The 18,491-nt window shown below is 40.1% G+C and overlaps 1 protein-coding gene across 4 annotated transcripts in view; it reads right to left on the bottom strand.

Annotated features, from left to right (window-relative positions):
* LOC144693945 (plastin-1-like) overlaps positions 1–18,491 on the bottom strand; it is a 139,425-nt gene that overhangs the window by 70,972 nt on the left and 49,962 nt on the right. Inside the window, exon 1 of one of the 4 annotated variants that reach the window (XM_078564203.1) lies at positions 16,609–16,797. The exons of 1 other annotated variant lie outside the window; for it this stretch is intronic. The gene's annotated coding sequence lies outside the window, so the exon portion shown is untranslated. Of the gene's footprint in view, positions 1–15,402; positions 15,536–16,608; positions 16,798–18,491 lie in introns of those variants that run through there. 2 more of the 4 variants (XM_078564205.1, XM_078564206.1) reach the window with 2 other exon arrangements.

Here is an 18,491-nt window from a genome sequence, read left to right as displayed (position 1 = left end):
CAACTGATCATCATTCTGAAACAAGTGAAGATTGAGCATCTTTTTTTGCTTTGGGTATTTTACCCAATTATGTTTAATGATAATCAGTACATCAGCTTCTTGTGTAATAACATGAAACAAGTACTTATACAAGAAGCACTGGTAAAATGGAAACCCATGATACTATGTCCAAAAACGTCAACTCCATGTGTCACTGAAGCTTCCTTCCACTCAGTGCAACTTCCCTTTAAGAGGGCCAGACTGCCTTTAAGTGCAGCAGGCTGGCTGCACCATGTGATATCACAAAACACTGCTCTGCCCATGCTGAGCAATTAGGCACCTGGCAGCACAAGCCTCACCCAGGCCAACACTGCAAAATTTTTCAATAAAGAAGAAGCACCAAGTATGCATGCTGCCTGCCTCAATGGGAACAGGCAGACTCTTCCACCCAAAAATGTACCTTAACAAGTTTAAGCCTTAAATGGGTACACCTTTACATCAGCAACAGTACATGTAATAGCAATGTATTACAAGAATCTAGCTTTGTATATTTCACTAGGTCCACAGTCTGTTCATGCTGGTCACTAAATAGGTATTATGCTCTCTATGGTTTAACAAAGGTGCCAAAGTATATTAATTGACTAAAAGCAATAAGAGAGACTCCCAAAAGTTCCAATAAAGCAGTAGCTGTAGAGGGAATGGTGCAGCAGTGGTGAGAGATGTTGTGCTAAGGACAGAGACATGCCTTTTTTACAAAGGTGCAAATAGGTGTTTTGGCAGCTGATGTCAAAGGTCAAAATAAATGTCTCTTGATGGATTGGAGTTCATGTTTGAAGTAAAGCACATAACCAGGTAATATGCCAAGGCTGTGTGCTGGTATCTTGAGCAATGGGATGGAATCAACAGAAAGAACCTAGAGTTGTTACAGTGGTGAAGCCAATTGTTTTATTAAATTAAAAAAATTCAAGATTCTTTCGTCTGAAATCCCAGATTTCTTCTGCATTTTTAAAAATCGGTGTCCCTCATTGTAGATTCTCATAGCACTGAGATTTTATATAAATCTTATTTTGTATGCTCATTCTTGTTTCCTCTTTCTCATCCTTAATCTTTGCTGCAATCTTCTATCTTTTTACAGTTTTTCCATGCTGGGGTTCCTGGAAGAAGAATTCCTCCACTGTGTGCAAGAAGATTGTAAATCTATTTCTAAACAATGGATTTTATAAGCAGTGCATACAGTAAATCATCCTAGCAGAACTTGATTAGATTGGTCTACATAAGACCTGCATCACTGCATGCCGAGAAAGTTTTAGACTTGGACCTTCACTCTAACAGACCAGCCATCGAAGAAGCCAAAACTTGCTACTATTCTACCATTCTCAGCAATTCCTTGCTCTTTCAAAACAAGTATATTTACGTACACTAATTTCACCTGACATTACTGAAAAGTATGTTTTCTTTAAATTTGAAACAATTTATACTCCAAACACTAAACCAGAGCTATGGTCCAGGTACTACAGCTCACTGCTGTTGGGAAGGGTTTGTTTTGTCTCATAAAGAGGTCTGGAGGCATGTGTGGTTGAACATTAAGGCCAGCAATTTCTGGTCTGCGTGTGGAGGCGGGTCCCGCTCGCTGACGCATAAACTGACGCGCGGTGATGTCGTGCATGTATCCCGACGTCACCACGCGTCATTCGATCTTTCATTCGGCGGGCATGCAGCCGACTCTGGTGCGCGCCCACCGAACTGTCTAAGGCCCATTAAGGCCTTTTCCAAATCAATTAACCCAATTGAGAAAGTTGCCCATCCAACCTTAATGTTGGCGGGCAGGCAAAGAGCCTAGGCGGCCTTCGCATTTTTCATGAAACCTCATCCACGGGTGGGATGAGGTTTCATTAAGGTTTTATTAATTAAATAAAAATTATGAAAATTCATAAACATGTCCCAGCTCATGTGAGATGGTGACATGAGGGGACATGTCCGAATAATTTTATCTTTTTATTTTTTCCAACTTTAACACTGAATTTAATCTCCCTGAGGCAGCTCCATGCCTCGGAGGTTTCTGCGCTCTTTCGTGCACATGCGCGAAAGAATGCAGGCCCTGACACTCACTCCTCCCCCCGTGCGCACAGGTAGTGCTGAGCGCTACTGGGTGCACATCACACTGGGTGGGCCTTAATTGGCCTACCCACGTAAAATGGTGGCAATCGGCTCTGCGCCCGTCCGGCAGAGAGAAAATTCTCCCACGTGTTTATTGGTAACAATATACATCTCCAGAATACAGCCCTAACTGGGTAAAATCTCCATGCTGGCTTCTGATAGACTGTACTGAGTTCACAATCATGTGACTCTCAACATCATACTGTGGGCAGTACCGTTTTCCAGTCCACATTAACCCTTGCTATGCCAAATACTCTTATGCTATAACTGTCACACTCAACACAAGCAAAAAGCCAAGAAACCAGTTTGGCTAGACAACTTTAACTGGACTACTTTGAATTTAGGAGGTAAAGATATTCAGAATTTTCATTACAATAAATTTAACCACTTGTTTTATTTCTAGCTCAGTACAGCCACAGAGAGAATATTCATAGAGATCCAACTCGCCCTTTTCCATTCCTCCCACTCAGTGTGAGCAAGCAATCTTCCTACATATGCCACAACAGATGGGTTTCATGTAACATCCCCTTCACATAATAAAACTGCGGGACAAGATGGTGACTGGGTAGTATTATATGTATCTTCTTGTTGAACCAAAGAGGCAAAGAGAAAAAGCATCTCAATTGTAAAAGTTTGAACCAACGCAGATCTACCCATTGTCATGCAAACTTTATCCAGAAATTATAGGCTGAAATAAAAACAAAAGCGTTGGAAGATGTGGAAGAATAAAATACATCTACAGGTCAACTAAGGGTTAAACAGTTAGCACCATAGTGGAATACCACAGCACAGTTCCCTCTCTTGTTCTAGCAGGCACACCTGCAGCTGCCAGCTAATTGAGCAGGAGGGGAGAAAGGGGAATGTCATGGGCAGGCTTCCTGGAGTCCTTGAGACGGGGCTGGGATGTCTGCCCCCAGGATCAAGCAATGGGCATCTATTCTCTAGTGTGTACACCCCCTAGCACTAAAGATAAGGTCAAGCATGGTTATCTATTCTCTGTCTCACTTTTTATTACTACGTGAGCTTCCCCCAATATCCTGTATAGTCATAAATTAGAATAGACTAATTGTGTCACAATGATTCTCAATGTAATTGATCATTGAAAGTTAGACAGCCTTATCACCTTCAAGCTCTTTGATATGTACAACTTCTATTATAAATACGTGTGTAGTCTGATGCTTCCTCAGAGTGTCAGCTAGCTACCTTGCATGCTACTGGGCTCTCCGTGATATCACGATTAATAAAGGCTTCCGAGACAAACCTCCTGGGTCTGAGTGTTCACTCCGATTTCCGCGACAGAAGAACTCAGCAAGTCTGGAAGCATCTGTAGAGAGAGAAACAGATTTAATGTCTCAAGTCCAATATAACTCTTCTTCAGAGCAAAGAATCATATCGGACTTGAGACGTTAACTCTGTTTCTCTCTCCACAGATGCTGCCAGGCTTGCTGAGTTTTTCCAACACTTTTTCAGATCTCCACCATCCACAGTATTTTGCTTTTACTATAGGGTGAAAATTCGTCAAGCCAACTCTTCCAGGAACTGAGCTACCCAAATACTCCCTGATAATTCCAAAGCAAGCGTTTAAAAAGGTCCCTCACAAGCTGTTCAACCCTAATATTATCATATTTTATTACAATTGCCAAGTATGTCACTGAGCTGCACCTGGATTATCAACTTCTGATTTCTACAGGCACATCCCCTAAACTGTCCCTCACTGCCTTGCCTGATAATGTCAGTTACAAATCCAAAATATGTTTAAAATTCACATGATTATAAAATGCATCCAGCTAAGAAATTTTGTTTTGAACTGTTTTAGAACTAAGAATTAATTTACAAGAAATAGAACAGTATTAAAGCTTAAAGCAATGAATTATAGACTTCAACATGAAGTTTAGTTTCTGCTTACAAAATTCTATCTTCCATTTCCTTCAAGGGCAAATCATTGATCAAACTACTACTGAGTACACATATTAGTAGATTCTGATTAAAAGGAATACCTTAATTATATAAATTGAACAGTCCGACTGAAAGGCAAGAGGACAACATTGAAGCGGACCGGCAGGGTTATTTAGGGATGGGCAACTCATGGTAGCCTTCCCAGTGATGTCCACAGCCCATAAATACTCTTTATCCTTTCATCTTCAAAGTCTAGGCCTACTACAATGCAGCTGAGCTCAAAAGTGCTGTTGGCAATTTACCCACCTCTAGCAAGGCCTTTAATCCTTCAGGTGTGTTGTTTGCTAGCCTTACCTCAGATGGGGGCACTACAATTGACTTTCTTAATCCTGAACAACTGCTGGAAAAACTGAACAGCCTGGGCACTGCGCCCAATTGCAATCCAAAGTGGAACCCTTCCCCCATTTCCTGTATGCTTTCATGAACACCCTTTTAAAAAAAAATTACAGTCAAGAATATTACATTTCTTTCCCAGGCTATGCCATGCCATGAGTCAGTTCAAACCTCCTGCACTTTATTTTTGTGTGTGTTATGTTCATTACTGGAGTAGTAATCCAGAAAAAAAAAAATCCAGGCAACACAAATCCAAATCTCAAAAGTGACAATTTGAAAATTTGGATTTGGTTTTAAATATTTGGAAATAAGGAAAATGGGATCAGTGAAAGTGACCATGAAGCTGATGGATTGATGTTCACCAGTGCCCTTTAGTGGAGGAAACATACTGTCCATAATAAAGGGCTAGATTTTCAATCTGTGGTCGGGAACATGACACTTGGATGAATTCCGGGTTCTGACCCCGCACCCGTGCTGCATCGCTCAATGTTATTTTTAAAATGTAAATTGGCTAATTGGCCAGGAGTTGAACTCAGCACCCAATCAGTGGCACAGAACCCCTCCAGGAAGTCTGAACTGCCTGTCTGCCTGGTGCCAGCAGCAAAGGCAGGTGGTAGCCCTGCCAGGGGCTGCCATTGCATTGCGAATTAGAGTTGGTATCTCCTGTGAAGGCCAGGGGAGGTCAAACATGGTAGAAAACAACCATGGAGGACAAGGTAAGAACTGGAGCTCATGCCAACACTAGTTGGCCCCACAGGTTTGTTTCAAAAACAGCTCAGAAGAAATCTATTTGGGCCCCGCAGTGAACCCAACAGTGAGAGTCTTTTATGTTTATGTTTCATGTAAATTTATATATGTGAAACGTATAGTACTCTTCTGTTCCCCGTTACACTCGCCATTGTGGTGAATCTTAGCAATCGAACAGCGGCTAAAATTTCAAAGTATAATAATACCATCACTGGCACTGTTGTTAAATCATTCTGTATTGTAAAAAGCAAATTGTACCCACTTCTTCTTTGATTTTTCCCTCCACAAGCCTCTTTGCCCCTTTTCTCCTTTAAGGCACTCTTTAAAACCTACTACTTTGACCAAGCTTTTGGTCATCTGCCCTAATGGCTCCTTATGTAGCTCAGTGTCAAATTTTGTTTTGTAACACTCCTATTACATTAAAAGGTGCTATGTAAATAGTTGTTGCTGTATGGCTCAAACAGTTGAATTTTTAACTCATTGCTTGTACTTATAACTTCAGCCTATTGTCCTATGTTCTGTAATGTTCCTTTTACCTTATAATTTGCCCCTTCTCTATTTTTATGCCCTGTCTTTCTACTCCTCCTTTCTGTACTGCCACCAATTTATCATAGGATTACTCACAATGCAATCTTTAGCTAGGCTTCAATACAACGTAATACAAACAAAACAATCTACCATTGAACTGCAACTATTGTTGTTCCCCATGCCTTTCAAACTTTGTGACAAATTATGTGGATTTTGTTATTGTTTCAAGGAAATGTTACAGTAAGGATTTTGTATATTATTTATAGAAAACAACTTTCAGCTTCCACAGTCCCACCCAACGCAGTTTTGGCTCACTAACCCTGAGGAATTCTGACAATGATTGATCTTGACTTAAAACACACAACCACCGATTATACCTCATCATCTAGAGTGGTCTTTGTTGCCTATTTCTGGGTCGTGGCAGGCTAATTGAGAAGCTCAACTGGGGAGGCCATGGGCCTCCAGGGGTCTGCGAGATGAACTTGGTGTCCCTCAATTAACCAATTGCTATTCTGAAGAAACATCTACATTTGTCTGAGCAAGTTGGCTACCTCAAAATTCAACCTGTGAAGTGTTTTGAAAAGTTTTGACTAAAGGAGCTTAATACCATTAAAGAAATTTATGTCGCAACTCATGTTCAACCAGCCAGAGACTGTCAAATGACCACAGCGGAGGGAGATGATGATACTGGCTATGGAGGGTTTCAACCATCTGATAGTTTCCTTTTTAGAAAAATACTTATATGTTAGAGGATTTATGGAATTTTATAACACAAAAGGGAGCATCAGAAGCAAAAAAGGTTGGGGCTATCAGCAATAAAACTAATTTGGTCTCAATAAAATATTAAGGGGCTTGCATTCATAGTTTTTCTCTTTAAATCTCTCTCAAAAGTATCCCGCATAGAATAAAATGGAGTGAAATAGAGTAATAGTTACAAAAGATGATTATATGGGTCTTCAGTACAACACAATCATGCTCAAAAGTTGTTTAAAGTCAAAGCACACAGACAATGATTGTCTCTCAATGGCTAAGTTTTGATGGTGATGTGCTTTTCATCCTTGCAGAATAGACTTCTCTCTATTACACACTAAATCACACTGGATGTATAACCATTGTAACACCCAACTTCCCGATGTGAATGCCAACAGTGCTGTAACCAGCACAATTTAGTCAGTATATACAAGAGGGCATCAACTCTGCGGTTGCAATTTTCATCATGACACCCATTCAATTGTGAAATGTTGAGCTTGATCTGTGTGTTAGCTGAAGCTGAAGATTGTTAATCAAACATCAGCCCTTATCTGTAAGGAAGGTCTTAGTGGAGACACTTCAGTCTCACCAATTTTAATTCAGCAATTCTATTTCTGGGTATTAATTTGGTGTGACTATGCGAGCACTAAAGGGACATAGGGAGAGACTTTATATTAGTCAACTGTGTGCTCTGACTTTGAAAGAGAGTCAGCGCACGTATCCTTACCTGTGAAACTATAATTTAAAAAAGTTAATTTTTCTGCTAAGTAATTATTCATTTTAAATTTCTGCAATGTGCTCCTCAAATCTTTTTCCCTTAGGCTACATCACAGACAACCAACAGAATTTCCATACAAATGAAGTAACTGAGTGTTTACATTGCCAGGAGGTGAGAATTTGATACCAACCTTCAGTTGCAAAATGGACACAATGATTTGTTTGATCTAACAGCTCAAAAATATCTAGGGATCCCAACAACAACATCATTTGGTGAACACAATGCATTTCGATACCTAGCCCCAAGAATAAGACAAAGATGGTAACCACCTTATCAAAGCAATTTTTGGGAAACATTAAGTTAATGGCTTCAAATCTACATCAAGGATTGCATAAAAAGAGCTCCGATGACCCTACCCAGGAATATATCTGACGCATGACACCAGATCTAGTCTGTTTCAAAATAACACAAATTAAATTGGATTTATACGTTTTTTGGAAGTGAAAATGTACAAATATGTTATTTTCTATGGCTGAGGGTTTCAGTTGTATATGATCTGAGGCAGAGCAGAAATAAATGATATTACTTAAGTGGAAGTAGGTCGTTTTGATGGTGGAGAGGGTATGGGGACAGAAGCTCAGTGTTCTGTTTGACCAAGCTGAGATAGTGAATACTTAGGGTCAGTGTCAGACAGAGCTTAGAGTGGGGCATTGAGTCAGTGGTGAGGGAATGGTGTTTGCAGTGGGAACAGAGTAATGGCTTCAGCCTTCCCAACATTTAATTCAACAAAATTTTTGCTCATCCAGTACTGGATGTCAGACAAGCAGCCTGAACAATTTCAAGCAATGCTTTGTTTTTACAGCAGCTTAGACATACTAAGCTACTTATAAGTCTACATTAGGAATGTTCCAATTTTTAGTCAATAGTTCATACTTGTGTAATTTAATCATGTGAAAAAGCTTTATTCCAGTCTATATAACATGGTATAAAATGACTACATAACAGAAACCAGTCAGTAGACTTCTAAATAATTTGAAACAGTTTGAACATTTCTACATACGTCATAAAGTACTATTATGAAGGTATACAAGGTTAATTGATGCATTGACCCAGTAGAATGCTCTGGGGACCTGGGCTCAAATCCCACCACAGCAGGTGGTGAAATTTGATTCCAATAAAAATCTGGAGTTAAGTCTAATGATGACCATGAAGCCATTGCCGATTATTGCAAAAACCCATCTGGTTCACTAATGTCCTTTAGGGAAGGAAATCTGCCATCCTTACCTGGTCTGGCCTAATGTGACTCCAGACCCATAGCAAGTGATTGATTCTTAAAATGCCCTCTGAACAAGAGCAATTAGGGATGGACAATAAATGCTGGCCTAGCCAGCGACCACATCCCTTAAACAAATAAAAAAAATTGGTGGGCATAACTTGATATGGCACTGAAGACTCTAACCAAGAAAACCCTAGTTTTAATCACTGATCTATACAAAATTAACTGATCGTTACAATGATAAACTTGAGTTAGATGGGAAGGGATATCATAATTGCCCTCAAATTCCCCAAATTAGAGGAGGAATAAGTTGGTTGGGACCCCTACTGGATGTTGGTGGATGTCAAGTGAATTCAAGATCAGACTTATTGGTGATAGTCCCCATTGTAAAATGCCTTGCTGACATGGGAGGTCCAGGCTCACATACAAAAAGAGGTATCAGAGAACCACCTCCACTTTGGGAGGGGAATTTCAGCATGAGATGCCAAAAATAGTAATGAGAGCAGAGAGAGAGGGAGAATCTAAAATAACAGCAATATGTTTTTAATACAGACTGTAACAGGTTTTGACCTGATATAATATTTAAAACAAGCAAAGCCAACTGTTTCAGTGTAAGCAAGATCTTTTAGCTATAGAACTGTTCAAAAATATGGTAACTCGCTGGGTCTTCATGGATTTCTATTTTTCGCTTCGCAGGCACATTTGATACCTCATTAGATATATGCATTGCTTGGTATGGCAATGATGACTGTATATAACATGACAAGCACTCCCTCCATCAAATGTTAACCTGGCCTAGTGATAGCACTTTTGCCTCTGAGTCAACAAGTTGTTATTGCTCCAAACATCACTGCTGCACCTCTGTACAAAATCTGAGCCAACACTTGGGGCAGTACTTGTTGGGATGTTAAAGTTTTCATAGTCTTCAGCAAGCCTTTATTAACTACTTGTAACTATATACAATATACAGTTCCTGACTAGGTTTTAACATCTCTGACCAACACTACAGTAACCCTAGGTCTAGGGTCATGTGCTTTCTTATATCACTGTGTATACAGTACTGGACTCAGTCCCACATTAACCCTGTATGTACCAGACCCTTAAACTACAGTGCTGAGGGAGTGCTGCAATGCCAGAAATACTATTTTTAAAGATGAGGCCTTAAAAGCAAACAACATTGGTCTGTTTAAGTGGATGTAAAATATCCCAAGCTCCTAATCAAAGAACAGTAACATTTATCCATCAACAAGTATCGCCTAATAAAAAAACGATTAGCTGGTCATTTATCGCAGCACTCTTTGTGAGACCTTGTGTAAATTAGCGACCATAATCGCCTAAATAACAGCAATGCCTACACCTCAAAAGTAATAAATTTGCTGGTGTCCTTTGGATTATATAAATGCAAGTCATGTCTTTCATCTTTCTGTAGCACTTCTGAATAAAGAGAGACCCTGAAGTTAGATAAAAAAGGTGTTTTGTATGGTGTTTATAAAAAAAACCTTATTGCATCACTCAGAATCATCCCAAAACACTTGACACAACGTACTGCTTCGATGTGTAGTTACTGCTGTTAAGTGCATGGGAAGATCTCACTGTTCATCTCATTTACTGTTAATAATGAACTAATCTGCTTCTGATGGTGAAAAATAATGAACTTACCTTATGTAACACCTTCAGATTGTATTACTGTCACAGATGAAGGAGACAATGTTGAATACATGAGTTAATGGAAAGACAGAAAAGCTAGGATTAACACAAGCTTTTTTTCTCCTGTCACTTGCAAGCAAATATTACATTTACAGCTCTTGATTTTTCTATCCAGCAGGAGCCCTGTCCTCTGTTTTACAGGCTTCCAGACAGCAGCCTGTAATTTACTGCTGCTTGCACTTCAGTTTGAACACAGACGCTGCAGCATATGATAGCAAGGTTGGAAGGTGTTTGGTATCAACTGGTGGAACAAGGAGGTGCCAAGTCTACTTCCCGGTGATCTTTCTCCACTGATTGCTAGAAGCCTTCTGGAAGATAAAACTTTCATTCCTGCGATTAGATAGCAAAATTGCGACATTGGTATCTAATTTCATCTGTGATCTGAACAGCTCAAATGGCGTTATGCAAATGATCAGCCATGATCAAATTGAATTGCGGAGCAGGTCCGAGGGTCCAAATGGCCTACTCCTGCTCCTATCTCCTATGTTCCTATCAATCACATTTTGGTAGAGTAAGGAGTGTGGCAATACAAAGACCTAGATTAGGGTATTATACACTGTTTGTCAGTTCTGATGAAGGGTCACCGAGCTGAAAAGTTATCTCTGTTTCTGTCTCCAGAGACACAGCAGGGTCTGATGAGAATTTCCAACATTTTCTCTTTTTATTGGGTCTGTTGGTTCATGTGAATAATTGACACATTCTGCAGGTCTTCAACAGCGTGCACACAAGCTGTACATTAGCCTTGGTACTGTACTATTGCCAACTGCATCCAAAATCTCAAACGCAAACAAATTCTACTGAGAACATTCTCATCAACTCCTCCCTGAAAGAATTTACAACAATGCAATCTCAACCAAGTAGTGAAAATCTATAGGAATTTTCACTGCCTGGCTGAAATGATCTTTGTATATAAAAGTGAAATGAGAGTTCACCTTATTTTTAAAATTATGATGTAATTCAAAAGCCAGATATTCAGTTCTGCTCCCCTCTGTTTTTCAATTTTAAAAAAATGCTCATTTGTCATCATGCTGAAGATTCTAATTCAAAGTTGTGATGAGCTTTGACCCAGAATCAGTACAGCAAGAAAACATTGTAATTTCTTTAAAATGCTTGTGGAATCCAATTGTTTAAGAATGTTTGAAAAGGGCTTTCAGAGTTTGCATCAATTGTGAAGGAGTCAGTCATACCTTTCCTGGACAAGAAATACTTGTCCATGTGACCTGGTGGCCCTTGACCTGGAAGCAATACCAACAGGAAGGAAGAGAAGATATGGATTTGGCCAGACACAAAGGAGAGCTACAGACAAAGAGCTGAAGGCAGAAGGCAATCAGCACACAGATGCAGACACAAAAAGAAAGAAGAAGGAAGAACACAGAATTCTTGAAAGGTAAAGAAGCAAATCTCTCTCAGGAAGAAGTCAGATTTTCTGGTAGCAGAGAAAATGACAGGGAGCTCTTGGAGACATTATGCAAGCTGGCTAAAAAGGTCTAAAACCTAGTAGGCTTTGAGAATAGTTGAGAGCTGTGATCAGTTGAAAAGGAACTCTGGAAAGCTATGCCAAAAGGACTGTCATGAACTGAGAGGGGGGGTTCATAGAAGTGTGCCTTGCTGATGATAATCATACCAACAAAACGCGACAGTGAAAGTAGTTGTCAGAAAGAGCTCCTGACCTGCCCTACATGAATAAATAACAACATATTGTGAATTGTGTAGTTACATAGTGTCACATGTCTGCAGGGAGTGATCTGGGTACATGTAGCTGTATATGACATATATTTATTGCATCAACTAATCAAAGGGGTTTTAGTTGAGGTATCATTAACCTGTTTAATTTGTGTTTGTTCTGATTCACATTAAAATAAAAAAGTTACAAAAAAGCAAAATTTTGCTGGTACTTTCTTCATTTGGGGGTCATTCAATAAATTTGATTATTTTAAATTACAGTTCCCCCACAGGGATTGTAACAAAATGTAATCCTTCCTTTTCAGACACTGACATAGCTGCTGTGTATTTTTAAATATGTTTGGTCCGTCTTTATTTCAGATTTCACGTTTTTTTAGCCCTACATTAAATTTATCCTGCCAGGTCACATGGGACAGTATTTCTTATTATCCAAGAAAGGTACAACTGATTTCTTCACAATTGATGCAAACTCTTAAATGGCACAATCAGAATGGAAGTGATGCTTCAAAGCTTGAACTGATGGCTGAGCTTCTTCAATGACTTCAAAGGCTTTAATGTATTCAGCTTTGAAAGTTTAAACAAAAAAGGTGTGCAATGCAATCTCAAGAATGTTTGGCTGTGTTCCAAACCTCACTAATAGATTCAGTTCAGCAGGGGTTTGTGTCAAGCGGATTAGGAGTTTGCTTAACTTGACAGTTTTAGGATAATGACTTTTGATGTGGTTCTTGAATTACTGTTTATTTTGACAATTTAAGAGCACCTCAAAGTTGTTATAGTGCTCAAGAATTCTGTACATTGTGGATACTGGTTGGGTGGGCATGTGGGGCTGATGGAGCATGGGAGTGGGCGGGTGGGCATGGGAGACATGGAGAGACGAGGAGGGTAAGAGGCCTCACACTCAACAGGACCAATACCCCAGGATATGAAGGCAGACCTTCTAATCTGCCCCTTTCAGCATTTATCTGCCTCAGCTTCCACCTCAAGCAAGGTTCTGGAAGCAGTGGCCCCCGACTCCAGCCCATCCCCCACCACCCTACCATGAAAATGGTGTGAACGGACACTGCCAGGCAGGAGGCGGGATTGCGTCATCAAGAAAAAGGTCCAATTCCCACAACCAAGATGAAAATCCAGCCCCATACGGTCCCCTCAAAGTTTAGGAAATTGAACCACATAAAAATGATGATCCGATGAAGCTGACAGTGCCTGAACCTAATAGTGTACTTTACCTTTTTATTTACATTTCTCCTGTGGCTGTCTACAGTGCTTTATTCCAGATATCCTGAAGATAAATAGAGACCTTCAAAAAAGTTTTATTTCAAGATCAGATTTCAGTTAATTCTAAAGATTAGGTGTTAATTTCAGAACGTAAAAAATATTTAATCTGCTTCTTTTTAAAATCAGTCCTAAATTTGCACACTGATACTGGAGTTTCAGTTGAGGCTTTGGCCAAATAAAAATATGTGTGGCAGAATAAAATTAGAAAGCTAACTTGGAGAAAAAGGAAATGCAGACACTATTGACTATTTAGTGCAGTTCTCAAGCATAGGCTTCACATTTTGGATCTTTTGTCATTTAGTTTCACATGCCATCAGCACTGAAAGTATATCAGTTGCAGCAAATGTTTCACGTGGTGAAGAAATATACCCAATTTGCATAGATAAAGAAATGAAGCATAAGCCGGTGCTTCCACATTAATCCACATAATTAATATTTAAAGGAGTCCTCCTTGCACAAATGAACCTGACCTTTCAGCAACAGGCTTGGCCAAGAGTTGCATACGAGTCCACGAACGCACAAGAAATGTTTTTTTATCCCTACACAAAATAGCAATGCACGCAGGGATCATTCAATCTATGAATATATTTTCAAAATAGGCTCTGAGTTTTGAAACAAGAAAAAAGATTTACAGATTGTTTTTTTGAGCTTCCTTACCAGTTATGACTGTGGCTAACGTAAAAAAAAAATTGACTTGATTTTTGTTTTTTGGAAAACGTGTCATTTTCAGAAAATCTGCCCCAATGAGTCAGATCATAACACTTCACATGTAATTTCACATGTAATATCTGTATCAGGACAATTTAAGTGTCTGCTTCAAAAACTTGAAAATGTTCTGACCTTATATCTATCAAAGTTAAATTACAGGATAGATTGACACAAACAGTAACTCATTATTTAATTCAGTTTCATTTTGCCCTCACCATATTTATAGTATTACCCACAAGGATGCTCAAACTGAAAAGCATTAGAAACACTGAAAAAAGACATTTTGTCAAAGCTTTTCGTCTTGCACTCATCAGGACAATCACAATAACTGCCAAGCATTGTTTGAGATTTTAAATCAGGCGGCTTGACTCTATTGGTGAAGGCGTTGCCCTGAGGAATGAACCAGCGAATGGCTATCATTTATTTTGTTTAGCTGAAACAGGTGCAATGTGTGAAAATGTTCTATCAATAAACAGCGCTCTCACATAAATCTTGCACAAAGTTAAAAAAGAAGCTTGCCCAGTCTACCTCAGAGTGCCCTGGAAGGGGAAGGTCTCTCAAAAATTTGAGCAACAGGTGAAGCTATTTCAACAACAGCTGTTTCACGCTGCTACTATGCAGTATCATTAATTGGATGCTGCCATAAAGCCAAAAAGACATTCTGCCTATTATACAAATGAGTAATTTGATATACAAATTTCAGTGCCAGTGTGATGCTATGTAGGCCGTACGAGCCGCCAGTCTTTGGGATGTATCAAACAGCATGTCCCTTCCACTGTTCGCAACAGGCAAGGTACAGACTGTACCCAACCAGCCCGTGCTTGGAACACTCAAAACAGTGTCCAACGTTAGCTGTGATTCCGTGATTGGACAACATTTGCTAAACAATCCTCAGTGTGCTAAAAATTACGCTGACAACCAATTTAAGATCACCAGTCAGTCTCGCAGTGTGGCACATGTGTGTACTGGAAGCTACATATATTAACACACAGGACACAGGGCCCTGTTCTTTTCAGACAGAAAGAACACACAGAACACACACACACACACACACACACACACACATTTTGTTTAGCTGAAACAGGCAGTAAGTGACAGCCACGGTCTGGTTCATTCTTCAGGGCAATGCTTTGACCAATATAGAGTCAAGCTGCCTGATTTAAAATTTCAAAGAAACAATGTATGGCAGTTAACTGTCAGCCACCATTAATTGGTGCCGTCTCCATGGCAATACCTCTATCAGAGTCCACGAACCAACCAATCAGCACTCTCTTCTCATACAGCATAAAAATTGTTGCTTCCCGACATTGATATTCTTGCGATTGTCCTGATGAGTCCAAGACGAAAAGCTTTGACAAAATGTCTTTTTTCAGCAATACCCAAGTTCTGTACTACCAAATGACTATTCATTATAACAGTATTAAATTTCCAGATTCAACCAATTCCCCCTCCCCCAAAATGAAGTGTACCATGTAATATTTTTCTCTCATACACAGTGAATTTTAACCAATGACCAAACGCTGAATGGTTAAGCTTAAAAACAATGACAGCCAAGCAATAACCCATCTTTCAGCTAAATTATTACCTCCTAAGCCTCTCTGAAAGTTGCAGGGTTGCAGTAATACCTGGAGTTAGGTGGCCTGATACCAAATAAGCTTCTTTGGAGTACATTAGGCACAAAATCTGATCTCACACAAAACGCAAATCTCAAATTCCTCAGTAGCAGACTGGTTTGACCTTTGATACTATTGTAACTGTGCTGCTAAGGAAGTTAATGTGTAACATGCCCAAAGGCCTCAAGTTCTGAAGTGCAACTCGAACAAGGCAATTGGGCTTTGAGCTTGCCTCAGGAAGATGAGGGGAGGGAAGAGCGAGGGAATTTTGACACAATAAAATCACCCTTCATCTCAAAAAAAGGTACAGTAACATACGAACTAGTCTTCCAAGAAACTAAGTATAGCCTATATTCTTAAAGTTAGCTGAAAACAAATAACTTTGTGGAGCTTATTAACTGAAACAGCTGGAATCCACTGGATGAATATGCGCTTGCAATGTTAGCCAGGATTCGGTCACAATGGCAACTGAGTTTTAACCACAAACCAAGGTGATTATTTCTGACTCCTTCCCCCACCCATGCTATTTTTAAAATGTACATTTATGAAGCAGATATTTTCACTGCACTGCTCCCAGGTTTTGCAGGTCCACAGTCAGAGCGAAGCTGTAGCAACAGCCAAAACACATTCGGCTACTACATTTTACAATTTACAAATCTGATTAAGTATGCTGCAATTTGACTGTCCATTGTTTGTTTTTTTTTTAAACCACACACAGCAGTCGCTGGAGGGTTGTCCCTTTTGCAGCCTTCAAACTCCCCATCAGTTAAGCAAAGATGATCATACAATAGACTGAATATGGAAAGCGGAAGTCCCCTGTTTCAAGCAGAATTTCTGCAGCCAAACATGAGTCCCTAACTTCTGTAGTTTCAGTCAGAAGAAATATGACAATCCACATCCCCACCACTAATTTTTCAGTGTAAATGTCATAAAAAGATACAAATGAAAAACTAAGAGCAGGAAAACACCAAATAGTCCATGGTGTAACTTCTATCACACCATGACCACCATCTATAAAATCTTCTGGAACAGGTTAAACAGAAAAAATTCTGGGCAATTACAAGTTTTAGGAGGAGACACACTTCACACTAGCCACTTAGCTCTCATATGCCGTTACATTTACATACCCATGAACCTGACCAGCTTACTTCTGAATAATTAAGTGAATTTATACTCACCACGACATGTATCAGAAATTTGACTCAAGCAACCCCATTTGGTGCATATTGTTACATTCTTCTCTTTTTGACGTAAATGTGCACAAGGGCTGGTGAAACAATCTGGGTTCTTTATTTGAAGATAAAATTATATACAGAGAGTTAACTGGGAGACTATTATACACACATCTTGTTCCTGCTTGCCAACTCAATACATGTCATGGGACTAATGCATCCTGTCGAGGTGTGTAATGATTAAAAGTTTAAAGATACACCTCCTTTAAAAGGTATATGCACATCAAATCACAACAGAACACATACGTGCTTAGGTGTTCTGTAAGTGCATAGTATTACACATTTATCAATATTGAAATAATTTGCCAGAAATAGGCCTATTCCCTTATTGCACCTACCATTGCATCACCCATGAACTTGCCAACATTACCCCTGACATCTAGAACCAGGTATTTGATAAAGATGCAGCAATGGCCACGACACCAATTCCTGTGGGACCCCAGTAGTGACCAGCTCGCACCCAGTACTGCTACCATTAATAACAATTCTCTGTCTATGAGAATGTAGCTAGTTACTTAAACCATAAGACATAGGAGCAGAAATTAGGCCATTCGGCCCATCGAGTCTGCTCCGCCATTCAATCATGGCTGATAAGTTTCTCAACCCCATTCTCCCGCCTTCTCCCCGTAACCTTTGATCCCCTTACCAATCAAGAACCTATCTATCTCGGTCTTAAATACACTCAATGACCTGGCCGCCACAGCCTTCTGTGGCAATGAATTCCATAGATTCACCACTCTCTGGCTAAAGAAGTTTCTCCTCATCTCTGTTCTGAAAGGTCTTCCCTTTACTCTGAGGCTGTGCCCTCGGGTCCTAGTCTCTCCTACTAATGGAAACATCTTCCCCACGTCCACTCTATCCAGGCCTTTCAGTATTCTGTAAGTTTCAATCAGGTCCCCCCTCATCCTTCTAAACTCCATCGAGTATAGACCCAGGGTTCTCAAACGTTCCTCATATGTTAAGCCTTTCATTCCTGGGATCGTTCTCGTGAACCTCCTCTGGACCCTCTCCAGGGCCAGCAATCCTTCCTGAGATACGGGGCCCAAAATTGCTCACAATATTCTAAATGTGGTCTGACCAGAGCCTTATTAAGCCTCAGCAGCATATATTTATATTCTAGTCCTCTCAAAATAAATGCCAACATTGCACTTGCCTTCCTAACTACCAACTCAACCTGCAAGTTAACCTTAAGTGAATCCTGGACTAGGACTCCCAAGTCCCTTTGCACTCCAGATTTCTGAATTCTCTCCCCATTTAGAAAATAGTCCATGCCTCTATTCTTCCTACCAAAGTGCATGACCTCACACTTCCCCACGTTGTATTCCATCTGCCATTTCTTTGCCCATTCTCCTAACCTGTCCAAATCCTTCTGCAGCCTCCCCGTCTCCTCAATACTACCTGTCCCTTCACCTATCTATGTATCATCTGCAAACTTAGCCAGGATGCCCTCAGTTCCTTCATCTAGATCATTAATGTATAAAGTGAAAAGTTGTGGTCCCAACACTGACCCCTGTGGAACTCCACTAGTCACCGGCCGCCATCCTGAGAAGGACCCCCTTATCCCCACTCTCTGCCTCCTGCCAGACAGTCAATCTTCTATCCATGCTAGTACCTTGCCTCTAACACCATGGGCTCTTATCTTACTGAGCAGCCTCCTGTGCGGCACCTTGTCAAAGGCCTTCTGGAAGTCCAAGTAGATAACATCCATTGGCTCTCCTTTGTCTAACCTACTCGTTACCTCCTCAAAGAATTCTAACAGATTTGTCAAGCATGACCTCCCCTTGATGAAACCATGCTGACTTTGCCCGATTTTACCATGCACTTCCAAG

The sequence above is a fragment of the Cetorhinus maximus genome, chromosome 19 (assembly GCF_964194155.1).
Source record: "Cetorhinus maximus chromosome 19, sCetMax3.hap1.1, whole genome shotgun sequence".
NCBI lineage: Eukaryota > Metazoa > Chordata > Chondrichthyes > Lamniformes > Cetorhinidae > Cetorhinus > Cetorhinus maximus.
Note: the sequence above shows the minus strand (reverse complement) of the source record. Positions and strands in the feature narration are given on the sequence as shown.